This window comes from Eschrichtius robustus, chromosome 8, assembly GCF_028021215.1.
Source record: "Eschrichtius robustus isolate mEscRob2 chromosome 8, mEscRob2.pri, whole genome shotgun sequence".
Lineage (NCBI taxonomy): Eukaryota > Metazoa > Chordata > Mammalia > Artiodactyla > Eschrichtiidae > Eschrichtius > Eschrichtius robustus.
In genome coordinates this window covers 94,504,862-94,526,539 of record NC_090831.1, presented here as the reverse complement: position 1 = coordinate 94,526,539, position 21,678 = coordinate 94,504,862, and the positions used below count along the sequence as shown (strand labels likewise).

Below are 21,678 nucleotides of genomic sequence, written 5' to 3'. Positions count from 1 at the left end.
ATCAAATCACAGAATGTACATTTACAAATTAGTTCCTTTTTACCATTTCATGGACCAAAGTTAGAATGCTATTCTGGATACTGACCAGGTGGCCTGGATAATACAGTCAAACTTTGAGATTAATATAATGGGGAACAAAACAACAGCTAACTTTAAAAAAAAAAATGCTTACTATGGCCTTTATATGTATTCAAACATTTAGTCCTCAAATCGATTCTATAAAGTAGGTACTACTATCTCTTTTTTCCAGATTCAGAAATTAAGGGTTAGAGAGTTAAATCACTTGTCCAAGGTTTCACATACGGTAGGTTTGTTTTGGAACCATAATTCAAATCTAGGCAATCTGATTTCCAAGCTTACATTCTCAACAGCTACACTCTAGAGTCTCTTTGTTTACAGTCTTATTCACTCTGTTTCATTTTGCCAAGAAATGTATGCACACCATGTATTTGAACACTTGTCCAGCCCCTCCTAGGCCAAATCATCTTCCTGTACAGTTCATTTACTTTTCAATAATTTGAAAATTAGAGCAAATATTTTGTCAGGTATGATGCCTAATTTTTAGCAAGTATTTATGAAACTTACAGCAATTTTCTATAAGTATGTGAATGAAGTTTATTTCTACTCCACTGAAATAACTAAAACTGATCTTTTATTTGGATTTAATATTCTTACAGTAGAAACTCTGGAAATAATTGTAAATATCATGAAGTAAAATATACACATACATATACACACTCAACTAACCATTTACCCATATACACAAACACTCTCAGCTGGAAGTTGTGTGAAATATTTTAGTTCCCGTTTCAGAAGTATAGCCTAGGTCAGGTTCTGTAACCTCTCTGAGAGGTAAAATGGGGATAATTGTTTGAAAATAGGAAGAGTCAACCGAGTATTTACTTTAGGGATTTCTGGGGGAAAGGAACAGAGGAGTGGTAAGGGAAGAAGAAAATTAGTATTTCTTGAAAATGGCTATGTATTTTCATACATACACAATTATGTACCCTTCTGGGAAAAAGACTCTCTATTTTCTAAAAGTCATTTCTTTCATGGTTCCATGATGCTCACTGTCAGGCAACTCTTACTTATAAACCTAAAATCCCCTGGCTATTACTAAAACAAATGTCCTGTTACTACTCAACAAATGAGAATTTAAATATAAAAGGTCTTACAAAGATGGGATATATCAACATAACCACTGTCTATAGCAAGCATAAATCACTAACTCAGAAAAAAGAAAGATTGAGCGTAAGCAGGTATGGGTTCTAATAACACGTAACAGTTCATTATTAGCTATAAGATCACAACGAGCTATATACTACTTTTTCCAAGTCATTGAAATTCTTTGTCTTTTAGTTTCTCCACTTACTAAACAATGAATAATAATTGCAACCTTACTTACATCATAAGCAATGCAAGAGTAAAATTAATAAGTTTAATGAAAGAGCAAAATGAAGTAAAAAGTTGCCAAAGTGTTTCAAAAATCTTAAATGCTAAATAAATGCGGAATCGTTTTGTTTGTATGTCTGACAAAATTATAAAGTTGGTATAAAACAAGAAAAATTCCATAGGCAAAACAGTAGCTGAGAAATAATTGACTATATAATTCAAGCACATTGACAAAAATCTCTCAGGGACGATATGGAGTCTCTATCTAGAGAAAGTTTTAGAAAAGGTTAGAGCAATGCAGTCATCACAGTGAGGGTCCTGAGACCTGTCCTACGCTTATGGTGAACCCCTTGATAAAGAATTCTGGTGAGGATCCTGAGACACTTCCTACACTTCTGGTAAACCCCCTTGATAAAGAATTCTGGGGTGGAATGGGCAAGAAAAAAAAGAAATCTGAAGAAGTCAGGGCACCAGGGTTCCCCTCGCTTTGGGGGTAAAGACTGGAGAGAAAAATGATGTAAACTCATCTAGAATTTCTTTCAGTTTTCTTTTTATAAGTATATTATTAAAGATTTGGCCACCTATAACACACTGCTTGATTGATACCATAGTCAAGAATGACACTGAAAAACTAATTTCACAGAAACATTATAGAGTAAGAGTGGGAGATAAAATCTGCATTTCTTGGAAATGCAACTCATGCTGTCTTTGTGGTCCTTATCTTGTACCAAACAATGGATTTAAAGTTCTCTAAATTGACATTGTAAATATCAAGGAAAACTACCATTAGATTCAAAGAAGTATAACATTAAAAAGTAAACAAATGCTTTCTAAACAGCTGACTTGCTAGGTCTCAAAAAGTTTATTAAAAAAAATCAAACTTTCAAGAAAAAATCATGACTAGTATTCTACTCTTTAGTTGCTGACATTTCTAGATCCTCCCAAAAACCTCAATATCACCTGGGCCTTAATAAAATAATATTGAAAAGATCGGTATAAAAGGCCAGCATAGGGCTTCCCTGGTGGCGCAACGGTTGAGAATCTGCCTGCCAATGCAGGGCACACGGGTTCGAGCCCTGGTCTGGGAAGATCCCACATGCCGCGGAGCAACTAGGCCCGTGAGCCACAGCTACCGAGCCTGCGCGTCTGGAGCCTGTGCTCCACAACAAGAGAGGCCACGATAGTGAGAGGCCCGTGCACCGTGATGAAGAGTGGCCCCCACTTGCCGCAACTAGAGAAAGCCCTCGCACAGAAATGAAGACCCAACACGGCCAAAAATAAATATAAATAACTAAAAAAAATTAAAAAAAAAAAAACAACCAACTAAGCTTGCATTTAAAAAAAAAAAAGGGCAGCATAATGGTAACAGAAAATACTCCAAGCATTTTTCTTGTCTAGTAATTTCCTTTCAGTATTTCAAAACCAAATTCACATTCCACGTAAATTTGTGTTAATTTTCAAAAAACAAAGTGAGACCAGTTCTAAAAGGAAGAAGGAGCACAGCAAGGCGTGAAATGAAAAGCCCAAGAGAAGAGACAGTGGTAAAAACTCCTATTGCCATCCTTGATATGTCTCTACGGTTCACTGATAATTTTTTTAACCTTTGGGCAAAGAAATTTAACCCAAAAATTAAAGGACAAAATAAGTATTAGAAAAACAAAAATAAGCACAACGAACAAAAGAGACTTATCACCAAAAGACCACTTACCTATTTCTTCCAGATCTTCCTCAAGACTTTCGAGTCAACCTTGATATGGAGCCCTAGGTAAATTCAATCCCAGCATCACATTAGAGTAGCCCTGTTAACAGAGACAAATACTTGTCACTGCTTTGAAAATTAAGTTTGCATTTATGTCCCAATTAGTTCCATGACTTCATAGAACATAAAACACATTCAACCTCAAATAAGCATAATGCATTCATTGCTTTGTGAATCTTCAAACGTGTGTAAAATTACTTTTCTACATTTTAATTTAGAGAACTTTAAATCCATTGTTTGGTACAAGGCAAGGACCGCAGAAGCAGCACTAGATGCATTTCTAAGAAATGCAGATTTTACTTCTGACTCTTACATTGATTTGCCAATTTTAAACTTTTAATGATTAAATGTTGCAATTTATAGAATAAAATCATTTATGTCTCAAGGTTCCCAACTGAAAACATGGCTGATTTCAACTGCCTCTTCAGCACATACTTAAATGAGCTTTGAAGGCCTTTCCACAATTAACAAATTGGTAGTAAGCATTTTCTCCTTATAATCACAATGTAAGGGTTATTACCCTAATAATTATTAGAATTTATATTTTCCAGACCCATTTCCTATTTAACCACTCTCTTTTCTAGTCTCTTACTTCTTTAATCTGAATGATTTAGCTCATACATTTCTTAGGCTAAAATAAGTGTTCTGAAGGTCCAACAAAATGATAGGACTTAGTGTATAGATAGTAAATGGACTTCGACTCATAAAACAACTCTGACTGACTGGTAGGGACCACACGAAAAGCTGTAGGGAGACTAAATCTAAGTCTACTACAGCAAAGAGTACTGTGTTCAATTAGCAATGTCTGCCACAGGCATTGAAAATGATGAATGACGTCATATGCCGTATCTGTTGAACATTTAGGCATTTCAGTAATTTTATTTAAATCATGTCCAAACACTTTTGGCTAAAAATCCTTTCTTCCAATGCAATCTTAGTGAGAGGTCAATAAGTTAAACAGACAGAAACGAAACATTCTGGTTGAATCAGGACCCCAAATACTCAGTTCCACCACTATTCTCTCCCCAGTTGCCTTGGAGGTATTCCACGAAGCTTTAGTTATACTGCAAAGCATAACTTGAAATCACTGTTTTAGTTCATCTTAAGTATTAGGTAACTCAAAGTCACAGAAATGTAGGTAATTCAAACTCCTGTTGTTAACATTCTAGCATTCTTCCTCTATTGCTTCTGTTCTCTATATTTCTCTCAATGACAAAATTTTGCATAGGAGCAGGCTCCACCCTTGACTTTCCTTGTGTTAATCTTTCTTCCATAATTATTTCTTGCCTGCTATATGCCACCAAAAGATTTCTTATTAAAATGTAGCAGTCTAAATTATTTCCTAACTCCATATTGGCTTTTTTCCCCCTTCCTGTATTCATGAATATCAATTTTTCCTAAATCAATCTATAAGTTCTAGATTTTTAAAGAAAACCTAAAAACACATTTTAAAGTATATGCTATAAAAGGTCTATCATTATCAAAGTTAAATTAAAACATGAAGGGCAAGGAGAAGGAACCCACTCTACCAAACGTTAGGATACACTACAAGGCTGGGGACAGACACTGAGATATAGAGTTCAGAAATAAATCCACATATCAATGCTAACTTTATGTATGATAAGGATGATATCAAAAGTAAAAGAAAAGGTTGCTATTGACTTATTGTATGGAGAAAGAAAAATAGTCTCAGAATATGGCAAAAAGTAAACTTAGCTCCTTATTTCACACCATATACAAATTTGGATTCCACCTAGATTAAAGAGTTTTAAATGTGAAAGTTATCTTTTCAAAGCTAATAGAAAATATTTAGGCGAGTCTTTCTGAGAATTAGAAGTAAAAAGCAATTCTGAAACAAGACCCAAAAAGCATAAATAATGAGGCATAAAATTGATGGATTTGGCTAAGTCAAAATGAGAATTTTTCAGTGAATAATACCATAGGTAAATTTCACAGATAAACTGAGGGAAGACCTAACACAAACAAGGAATCAATATTAGAATAAATACTCAGAGGAAGCTAATAGAAAAATAAGCCAAAAACTTAAAACGGCACTTTCTTAGAAGGGGAAGACAGAATAGCTGTCAAGTATAGTTTAAAATGCTCAAAATCACTTGTTATCCAGAAGATGCAAATTAAAAACCAATGAGACACCACTTGTCATCAGAATAGCATAAATCTGAATGCTGGATTCTACCCAGTGTTGGCAAGAATGCAGAAAGACGAGCACTCTCTTGTTTACTGCTGATGGAAGCATAAACAATACAGCTATTCTTAAAAGCAATCTGGAAGACCTAAAATGTCAACCTGTTTTTTATGGACCCAAAACACCCTGTGCAGAGCTCTAGTATAGCATATATCAGCTTAGTTTTAATTTCACTTTTTTATTGACATGCCTTTCCCTCCCACTAGTTTCTCCATTTTCATTAATCAAAATTAATATTGAAAACTGATAAATCAAGAAACAGCAATAAGAATATCATTTAAAACTATGGATGTAAACACCAGAAACGTGTTGCCTCTGTATAGCTGGACTGGGCAGTGGGAAGGTACAAGGCAGAGGTCTGCTAGTTTTCATTATAATAAGCCTTCTGTTTTATTTGATTTTTTTAACTCTGTGCATGTATTTCTTTGACCAAAGTCAATTTTAAATACAAAAGAAAAAGCAAGAAGCTAATTTTAAAAATAAACAAAGAACATATCATCATCGCAGCATACAGATTTTATTTTAATAAGCATATATTATTTTAGTAACTTAAACCTCAAGAAAAAAACAAAACATGTCATAGAATATTGATCACAGTGATCATAATGATCACTTAATTATATACCAAATGATAAGAAACAAATGATCACTTAACTGGATAAGGGGGAAAAAGCTTAATTAAAAAAAACAAGGAAGCAAAAAAAAAAAACTTAAGCCAGTAAAGAAAACTAAGAAATTGGAAAAGGCAAAAGCAGAGCCAGATAGGCAAATTAGAATTCTCTTACATTTACACATTCACATGCGTGGATTGGTTGCTGACTATATGCCAGGCACTGTCTGGGCTCTGAGATAAAGCCACAACCCTGCTCTCATGTAGTGTGCAGTACAATGAGGAATATGTAAAGGATGATGATTTCATTGTGTTGAGAAATATGATGTGTGTATGTGTGTGTGTATGTATATACACACAGGGGCAGCACCCAATTTAAGCTAAGACACTCAAAGATGTCCTGGATAAAAGTTCACAATTACAAACACTCCCTTTTCTAATTTCTTCTAGCCTTTTAAACTGGATTACAAATTTATTTAAGGTTTGCTGTGGTAGGAGAGGACAGCATCACTCAAACATTCCCGGAGAGTTTGAACTGTCTTCTTTTAAGGAACTGTATTAGATGAAGTGAACAATTACTAGGTGGTTTAATTTTGCTGTATTTATATTTTCCTAGGAACTCCTGGATACTCAAGAAAGAGATTAGTTTTCTAATGTGTTACTTGGAACTCTTTGTTTCTACTCTCCTGTCTTTTAATTAACAAAAATGAAGATATGTCCTAAAAGAAATACTATCATTCAATTGTTTTCTAAAGAAGAGAAAAAAATACATTGTGTAAACCTTAAGTGTAAAAAAAAGTGTCTTTTGAATTCTACTGCAAAATAGCATAATACAAAATCCTCTGTCTAGTGAACATCACGATTTGGAAAAATATACTCAAAATCTGAAGTAAATAAACAAAATGCATTTGTTATATAGGTCATAATGTGTAATTGACATTCAAAGGTAAAAATTACACTAACATTTTACATACTGTTTTCACACAGATGTGGTTATAATTTTGAAAATTCAGCATAGGTCTTCTCAGAGAATGGTGAAACCTAAGAATTATTTTCTTATCTCAGAACAAACTGGCTAACTATAACTACATCTGAGAATGTAATAATTGACCACTGGTTACAAAGGCTGATAGTATAACCAACGTTTCAGGGAAGAGAAAATAAACAACCAAATCCCAGCAGAGCAACAAACTCATAGGTTTAATTCCAGTTGTTGGGCAATGTGGATATACGCTAATAGCATAAAAGAAACAATCATAGGCTTCGGAGGAATGGGGAAAGGTTTTTTAAAATTATTCAGAAGGGAGTCCATATTCTATATGAATAGTTATTCCATTCCTACCAAAATTTATGAAGGGTTTGGAAGGTGTTTTGCAACTGGCATTTTTTCTTTTTGCATCAGGCATTTACATGAGAGGAACATCATATCATTATCATTTTGTACAGATGTTGCAAATATCAAGAAAGGACATAACTAAGATTTTTTAAAGCTGGTTCCGCAAAGGCTAAATGCTGTGAAACTGCCCACAGAAATATAGAGCGCTCACTACAATTAGCATTAATTAATTTAAAGGTAGAAGTAATGCTAGGTCAGTTACATAAAGGATTCTGCTCTCTTGGACTTCACTCAGAGCAAAAGTCAGAGCCGCCGGGTGGAACTGTGTAAAAATACATGACCATATTTACACAAATATGTAAAAACACTTTAAAATCAAATTTCATTTGTTTCTATTCTTCATCGTAGTAAGAACATTTAACATGAGTTCTTGGCTCAATAAATTTCTAAGTGCACAATACAATACAGTTATCTGTAGGCATAATGCTGTACTGCTGTTCTCTAAAATCTATTTATCCTGCATAACCAAAATTTTATACCTGCTGAACGACAATGGTTAATTGCATAAAAGACTTTCTTCCTCTTCAATCATTGCAGTTACTGAACACCTCCTAAGTACCAGGTTTGCTATCTGCTGGAGACACAGAGATAAAAGATATTCTCTCTGCTGACTGCTGAAGGACTGGTTAAACAGGCAGTAAATATGCTTCTGAATGAATGATATTCCCCGAAGCCAAAGATAGATCCTAAGTTAAAATGTGACACCATGTAAGCAAAAGTAAGCATGGGGTGATACCAACTATAACAGCAATTTGTCTTATGAAAATAATTATTTATGTGGCAGGAGTAGAAGGTGACACCTCTGTCTGAATTGGAATTAAATGCCCTTCTGAATTTCTCATGAAGTAACAAAAAGAATAATTCTTATATTCTAAAAGCTGGAGACTTTTGAGTATATTTAAATTTTTCTCTATGTTTTATAAAAAAATTACTGGAAGTAAATAATTTTGATGACAGTTAAAGTTAAAAAAAAGGCTCATCAACTGAGCATAACTCACTTTTCACACAACACGTAACTTTCATTAAAAAAAACTTTCAAGCTTAGTGGAGCTATTTTATAATAATAATTGTCAGTTATTTGAATGAGAACTATTAAAGTCATATAAATCATAAACATGCAAATATATGCTTCTATAAATCAAAATGAATAATAAATTCCAAAATAACATAAATACTGTTTACTATTTCTAACAGGTTGTGGAAGAAAGAAAAACCACACAGTACTCTTGACACCATTACTAATAGAGTAAAATATTAAAAACTGGAGAAGGGAAAAAAGCACTTCAGGCAATAAAATTAAAGTATGAATTCTGACCCTAAATTCAAAAACTTTTACAACCATAGGTAATAGGTTGAAAACAAGCTCCTGGGTTCAAACACAGGCTAGAGGTGACTTTAATTAGTTCTACAGAGGCATGTGCTCAGTGGGAGCTCAAAAAACACAGCATTAAGTTAATAAAAGAGAATTTCTTCCAAAACCACTTTAGTTTTTACTGTTGTTTTAGACTGAGAGTATAAGACGACTAAATTAGAGGAAAATGGCAAAGAAAAATTCAAGAATGTTACTAGTAGAATTAGTAAAGCAGGTTTAAACACTCATATTACAAAGAACACACAGATCAGATTTCCTTTCACGTCCTTCATTGTAGTACGATGCCTAAGCCTTAAGAAAATGCATCAGGGGCTTCCCTGGTGGCGCAGTGGTTGAGAGTCTGCCTGCCAATGCAGGGGACACGGGTTCGAGCCCTGGTCTGGGAAGATCCCACATGCCGCGGAGCAACTGGGCCCGTGAGCCACAACTACTGAGCCTGCGCGTCTGGAGCCTGTGCTCCGCAACAAGAGAGGCCACGACAGTGAGAGGGCCCGCGCACCGCGATGAAGAGTGGCCCCCGCTTGCCGCAACTAGAGAAAGCCCTGGCACAGAAACGAAGACCCAACACAGCCAAAAATAAAATTAATTAATTAATTAAAAAAAACAAAAAAACAAAAACAAAAAAAATGCATCAGACAAAAGTGCTTTCTTTCTCTGTTTACTTTTCTTCTCTTGCTCATCCCTTCCTATTATGGTAATTCCCTCCTTTCCATTTTACTCGTATAAGAAAGTAAGTATGCTCATTCCTTTTGATGTTGACCAATAATTGTTTTTATTAATATCGATACCCAGTTTAATAGCAGATCAACATTTATGACCTTCAGAGCAAATCCCTGGATCTATAATTTTTTTATTTTCCTCTCCTATTTTCAGTGACAAGAAGGTCTCATTTTCAACAAAAATAACATAATGCTCAAGTCTGTAAACAGGGCTTGGAGAAGTAAGTGGACAACCTTAACGTGCATGAAAATGACTCTGCAGCTGCTTTCTTGATGCTGGAGATGCTTGGTCCATCTCTTTCAAACCAAAAGAAACATGATGCAGGCAGTCTAGAGAACCAGAACTCCAACCTTAGGGAAAGCCTTTTAAAGGATGTAAGAAAGATTTAAGGTATTGGGAGTTGTAGGATTTCCCAGTCCTTTGAGGGAGCCATAGCCACAACTATATAAGGAGTCTGATAACCCTGGATGACTTGGAAATTTCATGTTTTCTCAACCACTTGTCAAATGATTCCATCCCCAAATCCCTTCCTTGACAAATTCATAGTCCTACTCTTATACCAGTTCTCTTGCCTTCTACCACAATACAATGCATTTATCAATAAGGAGAATCCTCTACATTATTGACGTTTGTCATAAAAATTTTTCAAGGGTAACACCAGCATATTGTCACCCAGGATACAGTATTTGTTTCACAAATGCTAAATTAATATTAAAGCTACTTAAATTTACGAACCTTTTACTTCCTGCCTATCCACAGCTTTTTATTCAATACTTCTGTTTTCTCAAATTGAATATTCAGTTGAAGTTCCACCAACACTGAGCTACTTCTATCAGCTAACCTAATCTACCCAAAACCCAAAATTTAAAACAAAAATTTTTTTTCAGAAAATATAAGCTCTTGAATGAAATGCAACTTGAATTGAGCAATGTTTTTTTTTTTAACTTTTTATCTTACATTGGAGTATAGCCAATTAACAATGTTGTGATAGTTTCAGGTACACTGCAAAGCGACTCAGCCATACGTACACATGCATCCATTCTCCCCCAGACTCCCCTCCCATCCAGGCTGCCACATAACATTAAGCTGAGTTCCCTGTGCTATACAGTAGGTCCTTGTTGGTTATCCTTTTAAATACAGCAGTGTGTACATGTTGAGAGCAATGATTAAGAAAATCACTTCCACTGGAATGCACTGGGTCAAGCAATGGATTCTGAAGTCAATTTATTGTCAGCAAAGAAAATAAAGTCAGAAGGTAGGTTCAAAGGAGCTATATCAGGTGAAGAGGTATGCCCATTTTACAGTACTGAATCTCCCTTCAATTCTGCTTACTTCACAGATGTACTTATTTCATCTGTTTACAGAAGCTATTCCATACATTTATTAAAGTAAAACAACACAGCTATGTAAGTTATGAAACAAAATGCTTTGATTGAATTTTCTTACATAATCTCATATCTAATTCAATATAGGTTGTTCAGATTTCAGGCTGGCAGCTTTAATAAAAAACATTACCTTCTCTTTCTTTTTTTCTTCTTTCACTAAAAGAACAGTCATCGTTTATCTGATAGCTATCTCTTATGTTGTTTATTTATTGCTGACAATAATTCTTAATCATCATTTGATTCTGGGAGTTTATTTTATTCTATGCCCTGGGTGAATGCTTATAACTCTAAGATGAGATTCATATAAAGGCCCCCAATGCATTCAAATCACTAAGAAATAGTTCATTTCATAGATAAAACTATCTATTACGCCAATTCTTCTTTCTATTTTTTTAATCAAAAATTGGTGGATATTTTACCACCATACAGTGTGAAATAAAGCAAATTATCAGGGTCTACAAGTGATAAAATTTATGTGAGCTAAAAATCACAAAAGCATCATTAGTTTTAGAATTGAAAAAGAGATTGTGAATATATGAATATATTGCCAGAAACTTCACAAAACACTGTTTTTTCAAATATTCAAGTAAATACAACTTGAAAATTGACAGAGGAGAGCACCAACTTGATAGCGCTGTACCCTTTTCTGTGTATTTTTATTTAGATGAGAATCTGTAGGGAACTGGATTCCAAGTATAATCTGGTGGGTTTTTTTCTAATGGTTTTTAGCCACAAAAACATATCTGTAGGCCAACATTTATTGAGGATTTATGATGTGTAAGCACTGCGCTTGGAGCTTCCCAGATACCAAACCAAACTGACAAGAAGCTCACCAGGTATTCACAATAGTTAAACATATATTCCTGAAAATTCAGCAGGAAATCCAAAATCCCATTCTCATACAGTTTTCTGAATTATCTTAAAGTACTCTTCACAGCATATCAAGCCTAACATTTTACAAAACCATTTCAGGGGTACCATTTGAAGATCCACAGAAGTATACCAAAGACAAGAAAAAAATATTTGCAAGTATACTCACTTAGCTATTGAAAATGTTTCTCAATCAATTATTCAACCGTGCTAGGTTCTTATTAACCAATATCAGTCTTCCTTATAAAGAACTTTCCTGATGAAGTGAATTATTTGTCAGTGTGTTCTAATTTCTAAGCACTTAGGTACCTATATGAAAGGGGAGAAACTAGTTAAACTCTTTATACTTTCTTAATGCAGCTGTATCCATCATTTCAAATGTTAATTTTAGCAACTCCATTATTTATTTTTATTTCCAAAACTTCCATAGAATTATTGGATTAACAAAGATTTATTGAGATATCTGGATACAATGTGTTTTTAAAAACATAAATAGCTTTCTCATTTGGCCTATTTATCTACAAAATCTCAGAGAATGTATTTAAAGAGACATACCTTATACATGGTTAGAGAACTGCTACAGTTATTATTTGTGTGGGTCATGTTACATCATAGAATGAGAAAATTAATTTATCATTGAGTCAGTTACAGAAATATGAAGCATTCTAGATAAGCTAGCTATTTCTGTATTATATTAATGAAAACTTATACTTGGGAGGATACAAATAAGTATGGTTTACTTTCTGGAAAAATAAATAGTAACTTGAAAGTTTACTGAGGTATTCAACTACAGTATTTTAAAAATAAGTGGAGTTTCTGGCTGACTCTTCAAACACAACCCAGAAAATTCAACTTTACAGAATTATCTTTCCTTCCATTAAGACTGAACACAATTTTTCGCTTTTTGTTTTCTTGAGTTTTTTATTTGTAAATAAAAGTATCTGCCATAAGTAAGCTCTAAGTATTTGTCTGAAATTGAATGAATGAATGAATGATCATTACTTTAAAAACATATGGCTCTAGATTATAAAATGAAGTAATCTCTGATGGACAATCTTAAATGTATCCCTAATGCTGGTGGGGGGAATATAATTCTGAAATGCCTGTTTTATTGACAGTCATGAACAAAAGAAGGACCAAAAGGCTTTTAAAAATACATTAAAAAGAGTTGCATTAACTCATTTAAGAGATTCATATTAGTAAGATCACAATTTAATGGTATTAAAATAAATTCTGAAACAAACCCAATAGAATCATGTAATTTGCACATCAAATATAAACTGTTTAACTCAAGAATAATATGTACTAATAAATAAGGAAAAGGAGATCCTTAACTGTCACTTCTACTTTCTCATCCAGCGTCTGTAATTTTCATTACAAATGTAAAACACTTTCCTTTTTACAGTTACTTTTGTCTCAAATAATTATTTTCTCTCTTTTTATCCCTATTCAAAATATCAACAGCATGACCCTCTAAACAACTCCCATAATTTAGCACTACTACTAATCTATAGCAGTGGATATCAAGAAACAAACACTGGAAAATAATCCCCTCACAGACAAACATACACATAGTCCTGAGTGGTCCTACAAATGATTTTTCCAATTTTCTCTTTAAAAGCAATAATAGTGCTACAGCATCACAGTACTGAAAATGAGTGACCTACTGACATAGAAGCTGTGCCTTCTGTGGATACTTTGTGAGTCTGAAATTGATTTTCTTCATTTTAGCCTGTGAGGGGTGTAGACATTACCCATCATCAGAGTGAGTAGTGGCACTAACAGAACACATTAAAGAAACAACAACTGTAAGAAAGTCAGAAGCAATAGTTCTAGGATCACTTCCCCAGCAAAAAAGAACTGGCTGTTTGCACCCGCTATGCTGTTTCTTAAAACACTATATCTATATTCTGATAGATGTTGTATTTTTGTTGACAAACAAAGTCTAATGCATAGCTTGCATAGAAACTTGAGTGGTAGTTTTCAAAATGTGAGTATGTTTGCACTCAATCTGAATTTTTAATCTGAATTTTTATTTGCCTAGACTCTGGTCAAATAAATATGTTCTAATATTACCCTACATGTGAGCAGATTCCCTTTTACGCAAATACCTATAATCACATAATGGCCTTAACTCCATGTCCTACCAGGTAGCCTATAAATATAATGCTCTGTTGATTTGATTATAATGAATTCCATAAATGAAAAGTAAAATCCCAGTTTACATATTCATGTTCATAAGCAGATGAATGAATAAACAAAATGTGATATATGTATACAGTGGAATATTATTCAGCCTTGAAAAAGGAAAGAAATTCTGACAGATGCTACAAAATAGATGAACCTTGGAAGACATCAGTGCTATGTAAAATATGCCAGTCACAAAAGGAAAAATACTGCATGATTCCACTTATATATCTAGAGCAGTAAAATTCACAGAGACAGAAAGTGAAATGGTGGTTGCCAGGGGCTGGGAGAGCGGGAAGTAAGGAGTTATTATTTAATGGGTACAGAGTTTCAGTTTCACAAGTTGAAAAAACTTCTGGTGATGTTTGCACAAAAATGCAAATGTACTTCATGCCACTGAACCATATATTTTAAAGTGGTTAAAATGGTAAATTTTATGTTAGGTATATGTAACCAAAATTTTAATTTATTATTAAACTTTGTAGAACTTCATGTAGGAGTAAATCTGTGAAGTACTACAGGTACAGTTCATAAACAAGAATGATTATGTACTGTTTGGGGTGAAGGTGGAGATCAGGAAAGGCTGATGAAGGACTTAGCATCCCACTAAACATTAAAGATAGATGATATTTAAACAGGGGAAAGTAGGAAAATATGAGCATATTTGTGAAAAAATAACACTGGAATAGTCACATTAGGTTACAACGGGAGTTCTTAAAACTTTTTTCTCTCAGGTCACCTTTATACTTTTAAAAATTAACAAGAATCCTCTTCCCTCACAAAAAAAGCTTCTGCTTAAGTGGATGATCTCTTTCTATGAGTACTTTATTAGCTATTAAACTGAGGGACTTTTAAATCACAAGAATAGACAAGTACATATTCCATTCCTTATCAGAACAATGACGTCGATTGTCATTTAGCCTCTAGAAAACTCTATTGCATATTCACGAGAGGATGAAAAGAGTGAAAAAGACAAATGAGATCTTAATATTAGCGTGAAAATAATTTTGATTTAACAGTCACCATAAAAGGTCTTAGATTCCCTAGACCATACTTTAAGAATTTCTCAGTTACAGAATGGAAAAGATGGCAGAAGAATAAATACAGAGAGCCAGAATATGCCTGATTTTACTGAAGGCCAAGCTAGAGATTTTAAAACAGAAAAATATTAAAGATTTTTATACAAAGCAATCACATGGTGGTGAGCTGACTTTATAAGGATTCATTCAGAAAGACAGAAATGGGTGCAGAGGTATAGGAAGGCAATCTAGAGTCCAGTTAGAAGCCTATAAAATAATTTACCAGGGGCAAGTAATTAGTACATGGGGACAGTGCTGGAAGAAAGAAGAAAACAAAAGCAACTTAAAGGAGCCACAGAAGTTACAAAAAAAATCAAGAGATAATGTAGATGGTATAGTTTTAGACAGCCATACTGCCCAAAGCAATATACAGATTCAGTGTAATCCCTATCAAAATTACAAAGGTATTTTTCACATAAATATAACAAACAATCCAACATTTGTATGGAACCACAAAAGACCTTGAATAGCCAAAGCAACCTTCAGAAAGAAGAACAAAGCTAGAGACATCATGCTCCCTGATTTCAAACTATATTACAAAGCTACAGTAATTAAAACAGTATGGTATTGTCATAAAAATAGACACATAGATCACTGGAAGTAAATAGAGAGCGTAGAAATAAACCCACACATATATGGCCAACTAATTTATGACAAAGGAGCCAAGAATATACAATGAGGAAAGGGCAGCCTCTTCAATAAATGGTGTTGGGAATATTGAACAGCCACATGCAAAAGAATGAAACTAAACCAACATCTTCTACCATACATAAAAATTAACTCAGAATGGATTAAAGGCTTGAATATAAGACCTGAAACCATAAAACTCCTAGAAGAAAATGTAAGCAGTAAGCTCCTTGACATAGTTCTTGGTCTTTATTTTTTCAATCTGACACCAAAAGCAAAAGCAACAAAGGCAAAAAAAAAAAAGTGGAACCACATCAAACTGAAAAGTTCCTGCACAGCAAAGGAAACCAACAACAAAATGAAAAGGAAACATACCACATGGGAGAAAATAATTGCAAATCATATATCTGATAAGGAGCTAATATCCAAAATATGCAAAGAACTCATATAACTCAAAAGCAAAAAAAAAATCTGATGTCAAAAATGGTCAGAAGATCTGAATAGACATTTTTTCCAAAGAACACATACAGATGGCCAACAGGTACATGAAAAAATGTTCAGCATCATTAATCATCAGTGAAACGCAAATCAAAACCACAATGTGATATCACCTCACACAAGTGTTGGCAAGGATATGGAGAAAAGGGAACCCTTGTGCACTGTTAATGAGAATGTAAATTGGTGCAACCACTGTGGAAAAGAGTATGGAGGTTCCTCAAAAAATTAAAAATAGAACCATATTATCCAGCAATTCCAATTCTAGGTATTTATCGAAGAAAATGAAAACACTAGTTTGAAAAGATATATGCACTCCATATCCACTGCAGCAATATTTACAATAGCCAAGATATGGAAACAACCTAAGTGTCCACAGATGAATGAATGGATAAAGAAATTGTGGTATATAGACACTATGGAATATTATTCAGCCATAAAAATTGAAATCTTGCCATTTGTGAAAACATGGATAGACTTGGAGGGTATTATGCTTAGTGAAATGAGGCAGACATAGAAGGACAAATATTATATGATCTCCCTTCTATGTGGAATCTTAAAAACAAGCAAACAAACAAAAATCCAAACTCATAGACACAGATAACAGATTGGTGGTTGCAAAAGGCAGGGGTGAAAGGTGGGAAAAATGGGTAAACTGTTTTTTTACTTTAAATAAGTTGAATTTATAAAAAAGAACACATAATAAATGTCAATATTAATGAATATTTTGATAAAAGGAATGAAACTAACAATTTCCTAATTTAGTTACAACTTTTGCTCTCTTTTTAAAAAGTCAAGTTTTTCTATTTCACAGACTCCCTATGTAAATTTACTAGAGATCAAGAATTGATCAATTTGAAAACCATTTACATTGCTCAATTACTTCTAAAATAGTAGGTAGTAAACCTGCAATTACTTTATGACTTAGTCTTTAAATATTAGTTTAAAAAAAAAACAGGGAAGAGAAAATGACAGAGATTGAAACCCCAGGATTCCAACTGGAATGCTAATAAGATAGTTTCTCAGGGGGACAACAAATAAAGGTTTATACTAGATCCACATTATCCAATATAGGTAGTCTGTACCCACATGTGATTATTTAAATTTATTAAAATAAAATTTAAAATTCAGTTATTTAATGGCATTAACCAGAGTTCAAATGTTCAATAACCATGTGCGGCTAGTAGCAACCACACTGAATAATGTAATATTGAACACTTCCATCATAACAGTAAGTTCTATTGGACATAGATGCCTTAGATGCATTTATTAGAAGGGTGGGAAATAATGCATTATATAGTACCTTGTTACTGTGTATTCACTACGCATCGGACAGTGTACTAAATAAACACTTCACAATGACTGCATTCAGTCCTCACAATGATCTTTTGAGATACGTTCTATTATACTTCCATTTTACAAATGACAAAACAGATTAAGAGAGACAAATAACCTGTTTCAGATCACTCTGTAGCAGAGACAAGCTTGAACCCCAGGACTTTCTGACCCCAAGGACAGAAAATGAGGAAAAAGAATAATCTTTTGAAAGTGATAATATCCTGGTAATTTGAAGATAAATTGTATTTACTTTGGATAATCAGAATACTATGAAAGACACGAGAGTAACTAGAGTGGAAGGCTAGGTGAACAAATATAATTTATATTTAATGGAAATAAAATATCTATGTAATATTAAAGTACCAACTTGAAACGTTTTAAATTAGAAAGTGTTAAAAGTTATCATAGCAATTTTAACTCACCCACCTTACTTTGTGAGTTCCAATCAGGTGGGAAAGTTATTATTGCCATGGAAACCACCATAATACTACTACTTTACACTTGTGTAACACCTTTCATCTGATGAGCTCAAAGATACTTATAACATTAATTAATAGTTCTTTTATTGAAAGTGCATCAAAATTTATCTAATAGCATACAACAACAATTGCAGATCAAACAAAAGGAAACTTCACTGCTCTCTAATGGATTCACATAGATTATACACCATCTCCTACTATTTAAAAAGAAAGACAGAGAGACAGTAATCTTCCACAGACATTCACCTTCTTGTTTCTTCTACCAAGCTGAAAACCATCTCCTATTGTTTTATTGTCAAAAATATGCAGCTCTTCTTCCACCCACTCTTTAATTTCTTTCTTCGTGTGTTCAGCTAATTGCCTGGGAATGTCTTTTAAAATGCCATTACACAAACTAACCTGTGCAGCTCTAACCACTAAGATATTCACAAGTACAAATCTTGTTCTTTCTTTAAAAGATATACGACCTCATTTTAAATTAGGAGGAATAAAACTAAAATCTGAAGGTTTTTGGGTATGTAATTAAAAGTTTGAAAACTAAAAATAAAAAATCCTTAGCTGTTCATAGTGATTTGTTCTTAAGCTATTAAAAATAAAGCAAATATTTGTTTCAACATTCTAAAAATATATAATAATACTAAGCTAGAAAACTTAGGTCAGTGAAATGGTCTGTTTAGCATAGTATTTTGTTTTTAATAGAGTTGCCAAAGGATATTTTATATGATTACAAGTTCTTAGATGATTTTATGAAGTTTGCTTCAAAGGTAAAGGTAACAACAACAACAACAAAAAGTAAAGGTAACTTGCCTCCATTAACTAACTAGGATCTGTCACTTACAAACGTAGGCAAACAGGTTTAGAACCTGTTTATATTCCACAAGACCATCCCTGATTCAACAGAGTGGAGAAATAGACTTTTCATGGGAGAAGTTTTCAGGTCACATGGTAAAAAGCATTCAAGGATGGGAGGAATCTGTGGCCATTTTTTTGTAACTTACCTTAAATGGAACTCTTTCTAAGATGGATTATGTTCAGACTTTTTATAATTCAGAATCTGCTGACTCAAGATTATTGTTCGGAAAATCCATCAATAACAAGGCCATCATTTTACAATTCAGCATTTTAAGCGTCGCCTTTTCTCAACGTCAGGTTTCCAGCTATTATCAAACTGCTCCTGCCTTAATGATCCTATCCTTTTCTTCCCTAGTAATCCTATTCTCCCAGCATATACAAATGTAACTTGGTTTTCCTGGTGAAAACTTGTTTCATGACTGAGAAACCATACAGCACAAAAGCTGTTTGTCATATATCCTCTAAATGAAGGCTGAATTAAGAATTTAGTAGGTACCTCTGAGACTCAAAACATCTTTCTCTGGTTACTATTATGTTCTGGCTATATCTTTCATTTCTAGTCAAAAAATCACTTTATATTAAGGTGATATTATGAAGAATTCCTCTAGAGATTTTTTCTTAATCTCAGAAACCAAATCTGTTTTAAAATATTAGGTCACTGAATATGATTGACCCAAAACAGAATTTTTTAAATGGCCTGTTTTGGTGTAAAGAGCTTTAATATATCTTGGAATAATTATTCTTTTTGTGAACGAGTTTGCCTAAAATACTTGTTAAACAGCTGTTGAGTTTTGAACTCTGTTGCTATTCATCAATAACTTTTCACCCTCATTTGTATTCCTCCAGTTATTCTACTTCTACTGTTCATCGGGTGAAATGGTCATCAAAATGTAATAAGTTGATCAAAGAGTCTCAGATATTACTTTAGAACAGGCTTAGTCCTTTTACTGAAAGACGCATCTGTATTTGACTTTGTAAAACAATAAATTCAGGAAAAACCCAACTGGGATCTCTAACATACTCCTCTACAATATATGAATTTTATACTAAATAAGACTATAATATTCTCCCCTTCAAATGGAAGCCACATTCCCATAGGAAATGAGATACTAAACTATTAATAGCTTACCCAGGCTTTCTCTGCCTACTATGGAACCACAGACTTCATCACAGTCTAAGCACTGTAAAACAATACAGTTTATATTCATATAAGTGAAACTCTCTAGGTGCTCTTCAGCTAGTCTACGACTCAATGTTTCTGATGTTTTTAAGACAGAAAACTTCTTCACATTCAACCTGAGAAAAAGACAATGTCAAACTCCACTTAAAAGTCAAAAAATATTGTCATAAGCACTGCCATAAGGTTTGTAATATTTTAAAATGTTATGGCAGCAAACTGAATAGTTATGATAAGTAAAACTACTGACAGTTTCTTTTTTTAATTTTGGAATGTGCACATTGACACTGTCTTTTTTGCTATCTTGAGATCCTTTCTTTCATTGCCTCATACAGTTCTGGTTTATTTGGGCCATTACAGAACTCCAATACCGGCCTATGCAACTGCTGTTTCCCTATGCTCACTCTTGAAGAAATGGTTCTATAATACTGTATTTCTTTGTCAACAGATAATCGGCATAATTGGTCAACCCCTGGCCTTCTGTTCCTGCTTTGTATAAGGACATTAATTGATCATAAAATATCCACCAAATACATTATAATAAGATGACTAAGACAAATAAGACTCCAGCAAATTCTATTGTTTCTACCTTGAAAATGCAAGCTCTTAAATTACCATCCACCACTACCTCTACTACTACCATCTAGGTCCAAGCCACCATTATCTCTAATCTGGATTATTATGTTCGCTTCCCAAATAGTCTTTTTTTTTTCTCTCTTGCCCCTATTGACTACTCTCAACACAGCAGCTGCTGTGATGATATTAACACAAAAGTTAAATCATGTTTCAAAACCCCTCTTCTCCAATTGAAACAATAGCTTTCGTTTTAAGGGGTTAAAAACCAAAGCACTTGCAATTGTCTAGAAATTCTCATAGGGTTTGGCTCTTCTCTTTCCCTGCCTTCATTTCCTACCACCCTTGTTTCTCTTATGCACTGGGCTCTAGCCATGCGGGCCTCCTTGTTGTTCTTTAAGCATAAAAAGCATGCTCCTACCTAAGGGAATCTGTTCTTGCTACTCTACTTCCCTGGAATATTTTTTCCCAAGATATCAGCGTATCTGGTTGGCTCACTTCCCTCATGACTCTGCTCAAATGTGACTCTATTAGAAGATCTTCTTTGGTTACTCCATATATAATGGTAAATACCACTCTTCTCCAACCCAGGCACTCCTTTCCCCCCGACCCCATATTACTATCTGACAATGTACACAAATACATAAGTCGCATATTTAGCAGGGACTTTGTCTTGTTCACTGCTGTATCCCCAGTGCCAAGAAGAGTGCCTGGAACACAATAAATATTTTTGAATGATGAACTGGATAAAGTTTGAATACATCCTGTTTCAGCTGTTGGACTTTGGAAAAAACATTTAGCCCCTCTGTGGCTCAGTTTACTCACTGTAAATTGGAAATGTTAATAATGAGTAATAATAATAATATCAGCTCTGTTTAGCTGTTGTGAGGATAAAAACAGTTAATACATATAACATGCTTAGAACATTGCCTGGCACAAAATAAGTGTTACATTAAGTTTTAGCTACTGCTAATTTTCATAAGCGTATAAAGTCAAATCCACATAGCTGTAGTCTTTACTGGGGACAAGGATAGACTTGAAAAATAAGCTGATTCAATATTTTCCTTTTCCTTCTTTTATCCTTATATTTTTGTTGATATTTATTTTAAAAACCCAGTTGCAACTAATAGTAAGCAGAAACTCACATGTTCTGAATTAAAT

At 33.8% G+C, this 21,678-nt stretch overlaps 1 protein-coding gene across 4 annotated transcripts in view; it reads right to left on the bottom strand.

Moving 5' to 3' along the window:
* The window catches only part of FOXP2 (forkhead box P2), a 532,992-nt gene that overhangs the window by 358,862 nt on the left and 152,452 nt on the right, over positions 1–21,678 (bottom strand). For all 4 annotated transcript variants that reach the window (XM_068549334.1, XM_068549329.1, XM_068549330.1 and 1 more), the window contains exon 2: positions 3,101–3,191. The gene's annotated coding sequence lies outside the window, so the exon portion shown is untranslated. The remainder of the gene's footprint in view (positions 1–3,100; positions 3,192–21,678) is intronic.